Source organism: Mustela nivalis, assembly GCF_964662115.1.
Source record: "Mustela nivalis genome assembly, chromosome: 1".
NCBI classification, from domain to species: Eukaryota; Metazoa; Chordata; class Mammalia; order Carnivora; family Mustelidae; genus Mustela; species Mustela nivalis.
The window spans coordinates 92,524,262-92,531,293 of record NC_139020.1 but is presented as its reverse complement, the minus strand read 5'-3'; the positions used below and the strand labels follow the sequence as shown (position 1 = coordinate 92,531,293).

The window sequence follows — 7,032 nt, the reverse complement described above, 5'->3', positions numbered from 1 at the left end:
GGTGGGTGGGAGGGGGGTCAGTCCCATGACCTTGAGATCATGACCTGAGCCAAAATCAAATCTGAACACTTAATTGACTGAGCCACCCAGGGACACCAATATACTAAATTTTTATTTACAAGACCAACAACTCTCTATTAGTCACGGAGAGCATTTGAATGAAAGCTGGGAGAGAAGCACAGAGGGTAGAAAACCAAGCAACTTAATTGGCGGTTGAGACAATGGTCCCTGAGGGGCACCAGGGAGGGCTCAGGACTGACTCATTTAGCATTTAAAGACGTTGCTCTTTGTTCATTCAAAGGGGGAAAAAATCTATTTTTTGTTTGGTTTGGCTTGCTTCTTTCTGGTTTAAGATTCAGCGCATCACCCAGGTTGGTGGATTTCACTAAAACATTTTTCCCAAATGACCTACGGTTCCATTTTCTAATAGGCTGCCACCCTCCCCCTACCCAGTAGTCGGAGAAGGATACTCTGTCATTTTCAACCACCAACTGAAGCTTTCCTATTCACTTTCATTACAGTGTTGCTTATTACAGGTAAAAATAAAGGAAGTGATCACTGCACTGGTGGAAAATCAGCTGCAGCTCAAAGACAATGTAACACTATATATAACTATAGGAGGGTTGGGAATCCAGGGCTCCCTTGAACAAGTGCAGGTCAGCAATTTCAAGTTAATTGCTTATTGCAGGGTGGGGCTTGAAGATTCTGCAAAACAAATTCAATTTACCTTGGAAATAATTAGTGAGATGCAAAGCCTTGGAGATGGAAAATTTCTTTGAAATTAATGATTGCTGTTCAAACCTGGCCCATGTCTTTCAAGCAGCAAGGACAGTCTGCAGCTAGAGGTTTCATCTCTTTGAGTGCTGCTGGAAGCTTCTGTTGAATCTTGATCTAAAATCAGTTTGAGTCTAGCATTAGAGACAGTAGCCCATGCTGTAAAAGGAGCTGCATAGTCAAAGCGTCAGAGGAGCTCCAAATGCACAGGAAAGAGAACAATAGGAAGCAATAGCTGAACCCAGCAATCAAGTCAGAGTTAGAGGCCTTAGCCTGGTCTAGTAACCCAGGTAACTGTCAGTTCTTTGTGCCAAAGAGGAAAGATGACTGTCTCCATCACCCACCACACCCAGCAGACCCTCAGTCGTGGAACACATGAAAATCTAACAGAGTGACACATCCTATTTCTAAGGTGCAATTCACAGCATCTTACTTGGACCATCCAGGCACAGAGACAGAAGTAGTGAAGTGAATTAAAATCATCAGCAACAACTGGCAACAACTTGAACAATAAGGGGAGTGGTGGGAGTCTGCACACACCCAAAGAACTGGGGCTCGCATCCCACGAAGGAGAGGACATGAGATGAGGGCAGGTCATCCCCTTGCATGGAGGTCTCCTCTAGATCTGATGTCATCACCCATTACAGATGGGAATGGTGAGCTCAGGTTCTGCCAACTCTGCTCTTGGCCCTGCATCACACAGGCCTCCAGTAAGCTAGGGGAGGGCGTCCGCATGAAAACACAGCTGAAGGAACAGGTGAAAACAGCCACAAAACACCAAACAACCAGACAAATGGTGATTTTTATTGGTTTGTGGTCTTTCTGCTGCTGTAGGAACAGCCAAAGTAGTCAACATTTGGAGAGCTCTTGGAGCCACTCTTGTTACTGCTTTTGTGGCTGCAGCTGTAGGTAAAGATGACTCACTGGGCTGCAGGCGAAGCTATAATTCACAGGATTGGTTGTTGGGAGGGGAGACAGGAAAAAATGGATCTATCAGCAGAGTTTCTTCTTTAGAAAGTTGAAGCTCATATCCGTACATTCCACCCACACCCTCCAGTATGAGCATTAAGAAGGGGCACCTCCAAGTGCCTGGCTGGTTCAGTAGGAAGAGCACGTGACTTGATTTCAGGGTCTTGAGATTACTTAAAAAAAAAAAAAATCAATAAATAAACTTAAAAAATGAAAAAAAAGAGGCACCTCTTCCTCCAGAGCACACAGTGTGGTGAAGAGACTACAGGCTGCATTTTAGGAAGCAGCCACTGAACCAACATGTACTCACTCTGTGATTATCTGTGTCAGGCATAGTCCAGCAGAAATGGTGCATTCAATTAGGATAGTTAAGGAAAGTTTACTAACGAGACATTTCCTAAGGTGCGGGCAGGGTGTAGGGAAGGAAGCACCAAAGACAGCACAGAACTCCCCAGCTGAAGGGATGAGAGTCTTAGTGTCACCGGACCCTGATAAGAAAGAGTTGGTGGAGAAGGTCCCGTGCAAGGTGCTGTTGATGAGGGAGCAGGAGGCTGTCTGAGGGCAAAGCAAAAGCTGGCACCTTGCACCCTCTCTCCACCCGCTCTCCTCTGTAATATGTGACATTCCTTAGGCACCCCAGGCTGCCCTAAAAGAAAAACAAATATTTAACTTGCAGAGATCACAATCCTGCAAGGCAGGAGTCTCTCTTGGTTTACAAATGTCCTAGAGATTTACAACAAAGAAGTTACCTTACCAATAGCCCAATTTCCAGAGGCACCTATAACTCAGTTCCTCAAACCCTAACATCAGTTTCTATAAACAAAACTGAAGGAGGCTGAGGTAGAAAGAAATGTAAATAAAGTTAAATTTCTTCTAAACCCAAATCTCACTAACAAGGACGCTTGATAGCAGGAATGTGACATTCCACCAGGAAACTCCCAATTGTCTGCACGCTAATGCCTCATTAAAGGGAAAAACAGCCTTGGCTTGATAGTAACCAGGCCTTCAATATCCTGACAGTCTTCTTTACCGTGATAGCCCTTCTGAACACCCACTTTGTCCTCACCTACCCAACTCCTGTGTATATAATCAGCCACTCCTCACATCCCCGAGGCAGCAGCTCTTTCTGCCCATGGGTCCTGTGCCCGTGCTTTAATAAACCACCATTTTGCACCAAAGATGTCTCAAGAATTCTTTCTTGGTCATCGGCTCCGGACCCCACCCCACCGAACCTCACCTAGGTTCTAGAATTTCTACACTGTGACCTTGGAAAAGAAGTCAGTGGAAAGCACTCTCACAGGGAGGAAGTCAAGAGAATAAATACCCCAAACTCACTCTGCTCTGTCCCTCCAAACTTCTAGGATTCACTGGGTGACTCGCCTGGAAAGCCAGAGAAGGGAGTTCTTTGATGTGGCCTGTGCCGCTCAGCCTGTTGGGCAGAAAAGCCAGTAAAGGGTGGAGAGGACCTGGGAGTACACACAGGAGGTATCCACGCTCCAAGGCAGAGCTGCTGCAATCATTTATTTGCCATTCAAACATGTTCAGAGCTGTCTCCTAGGCACTGCCCAGGGTTCTGGGGACACTCTGATTTGTCCATTCTGGGTCCCTAACCTGAAGCAGCTTTTGTTCCAGTAAGGGAGCTAGCTTGCTTAGCTTCGTTCCTTCCTTCCTTCCTTCCTTCCTTCCTTCCTTCCTTTTACCTTTGAATCAGGATAGATCTAACGATCTTGGGAAATCAGAATTCTTTTCTCTTTATTTTAGCTATGTGGCTTAAGCTTCCGGTTAGGTGACTAGAGGGGGGCTCATGTTATCTTGAAGGCTCCTGACAGCTTGCATTTTATGAGTTTGTCTGCTTTATAAGATATTAAACAGAAAAATATTAAAATTTACAAATGCAGCAACAGACCCAGAGGGGAAATGTGATGATATCATTTTTGATATGTTTTAAAAAACATGAAGAGCATAGCTGACCACAAAAGAGGGAAAAAGCAATGTGAGTTTTTTTTCTCCCTTTGATGTAAGCAGCGTAGTATGTTTGTTTTCTGTGGACAGTGCTGATTCACCAGGATTTAAGGATTACTAATGAGTATTTTCCCTTCTCATTAACAAGTGGAATATATTAAGAAACTACTCAGCTTCTCTGTGTGGCTTTTAATTGAAACCTACCCTCTCTGTATAGACGAGTAGAATTTGTTTTTCATTGCATATGGGGGCTGCTTGACCTTTTCAGCTTTATAGGGCCTGAAATGTGCTCAGCACATTTCCACTTTTCACATTGAACAACCCATGCAATCGGTTTAAATAGAATAACCAAATTGTCTGACATTTCTTAAAATCCAGAACGCTTTGCCTTAGAATTTTCCTCTCTCGCTTCCCCCACTCCATTCCTCCTGCCCCACCTTCTGATCACCTTTTATGATGCAGCAGATGACATATTGATGAACCCACTTCTACTCTCTTTTTCAAAATATGCAGTAAACCATAGGCTGGAAGGAATTATTAGCCCAAATGTGACAGGCAAAGTCTTATTATCTTCTCATATTCAAACACTGGTAAAAACTAATAACAACCTAACACCAGTAAGTAAATAGACAAAGCACATAACTAGACAATACGTTCAGAAATCACATATATTGAAATGAGGAATAGAGCAAATATTTTTAATGATAATGCTTGACATCATAAAGCAATAGCTAATTGAGTTAACCGTGTGTCTATTTGGCTTTCTAATTCTATTTCTGGAGTTCCATGTTAAGGTAAAAATCTATCAGAAAAACTATATGCTATAAGATGTTTACACATCATATAAACCTGTTACATACTGTTACAGGTTTATACACTGTAGCAAAAAAATGCAATCATTCTAAATGCCCCACATTAACAGAAACATTAAGTGAATTGTAGTATGTCCATTTGCCTGAATAGTCTGTGTCCATTAAAATGTTAATGATATAGCAACCAAAAACAGAAAGAAAACTACGTGTATACTAAGTAATAATCTAAAAATATATCTGGAGGTTGGGGGGAACCTGGGAAGAAATATATTAAAATGCTAAGAGTGATCACATGCATGATATTTTTTCTTTTTTTTAAGTTCCAAAAAAAATTTAAAAGAGTAAAATTCAAACGTGTATAAAATGCATAATTTACAAGGAAAATGAAATCCTACCCATGTCATATCAAGAGCAATTCTCCACCAGCTTGAGTTCAAAGAGTGGGAAAAACAGTGCCACCTCTTGTAAGTCCCAGAGAGTGGTCTCATCTCTAATCACTGAGTAATTCTGGTCAAGCCCCTTATTGTTCCAATTTTGCTTTCAGAAACTAAAAGAGATGCACTGAATTATCTCTGAAGCTCCTTCTGACCCCCAAATCTATGAATCTTGACATGCTAGAAGGAAGAGTGTGTGCTTGAATTCACTGAAATCACAAACAGACCTTGAGATGCTTCCTCTCATAAATCAGGTACAAAATGTCAGGCAGACAAGGGATAGATTCAGAAAACAATGTGTGTTTGTCTCATCAGGCATTTCTCAGAAAAGATTAAACAGCGTCTTTCCCACTGAATTCATCACAACCTCTGGTTCTTGTTTTTAAAACCTGTCTTTATGGAAGAGCAAGCTTTATCAATCACTCAGTGCATGTCAGTCAATTGTTATAGAGCCAAGTAGAGATGGCACATTTTATGTAGGATTTGGGTTTCCATATGCTAATAAAAAACCTATGTCTGCAATTTATAGGTCTTTCCTGCCTTTTTTTTTTTTTTAAATGGTCATTCACGATAGAGCATTCTCAGAGCTTCTGTGGAGTCAGTGTCTCAAACTGAGGGGGCACTTGGGTCACAGAACCTACCAATTCTTCAGGCCAGGGGCAAGTGCGGCATTAGTAGGGGATTTCCTAGTGTGCTTCAGGACCTAGAAATACTCTCCACTTTTTCTCCCAGTGATACGGGTTTTGAACATTGGATTGGTCCTTTCTCATGGGCCAAAGTAGGTCAGTCAATGACCTCTTGGACTCAATGAAGGTTGATGGGCACCCCTTGATCAAAAAATTGATCAGTGGTTGGTGAAATGAAACTTGAAACACCTTCCTTTCTTTTCCTGGATGTTAGTAGGTGAGTCAGTTCCCCCATTTGTAAAATGGGAGGCTTGGGCTTTATGTTTTCAAAGCCAGCTTCTGGCTCCTTATGTTATAGCTTTGCTATAAAGGCTCCTAGAAGATGTTAAGTGAGAGTTTTGGGGTTCTGGCTCTCAGGAAAAACCCATGATAGTTACTTACATTCGTGAAAACAAATGCCGATATACTCTGGCAGCTGCGCAGACTTTCCAGTATACAGCTGCTCAAGGTAACAACCCACGTGGTCACTGAGCATGAAAAACCTTACCCGCATGCACTCTGTCTTTTCCTCACAAGAGGATTTCTAGGGTCCAGGAGGTACCAGAACTAGAAGAAATGGCAGAAAGGAAACTAAAAGATCTGAAAGGGAAATATTTCCCTGGAGAATTTCCTTGACCGCGGAGGGGTCTGGTAGTAATGAATACGGTATGAATCTCCAGAGAGCTTGGGGTTCCACCAGCTATGGATTTACTTCCCCACATGATTGAACATGGAGGAAGGTTACAGGTTCAGTGTTGAGCCCTCCCCCTTTCTTTTTAAAAGATAACCAATTTCTTTGTCTGAGAAAGAGAGAGAGAGGGGGAGAGGAGCAGACAGAGGGAGAAGCAGACTCCCTGCTGAGCAGGGAGCCTGATGCAAGACTCAATCCCAGCATGACCTGAGATGAAGGCAGATGCTTAACCATCTGAGCTACTCAGGTGTGCCCTGGGCCCCCTTCTCTTTCCCAACTCCACAACCTCCCTCAGAGTCTTACCTAGACTTCTGGCTTTAAATATAATCAGGCTGCTGACAACTCCCAAACTGATCTCAGACTCACGCCCAGCTGATGACCATACGTGGACACTTCATAAGGCATTTCCCACTTACATATCCAAAGAGAACCCCTGATTTCTGCTTTCCATGTCTATATTTGGGGCTCCCCCAAACCCTGGAGTCATTATTGGAATCTTCCTTCTTCATCCTTCGTAATCATTTCCACTAAGTTTCCAGACATTGTCACCCCTTGTGAGGGTGACGCCAATAACTTCCTAATTCCTCTCTTTACTTCCACTTCCACTTCTACTCTGTACTCCAAACTAGTTTCCACCTAGCAGCCAAAAGTTCTTCTCAAAACATGGTGTAAATTATGCCATCCACCTATTTAAGACTTAAATCTGTCTTCCCATTGTTCTTAGA

The 7,032-nt window shown here is 42.8% G+C and overlaps 1 long non-coding RNA gene across 1 annotated transcript; it reads right to left on the bottom strand.

Annotated features, from left to right (window-relative positions):
• Positions 1-1,557: 1,557 nt before the first annotated feature.
• On the bottom strand, positions 1,558-3,251 carry LOC309845434. Its single transcript, XR_014301292.1, has 2 exons — positions 3,079-3,251; positions 1,558-1,714 (listed from the first exon to the last, which is right to left on the bottom strand). It is a non-coding gene; the product is annotated as an uncharacterized lncRNA (long non-coding RNA).
• Positions 3,252-7,032: the final 3,781 nt, after the last annotated feature.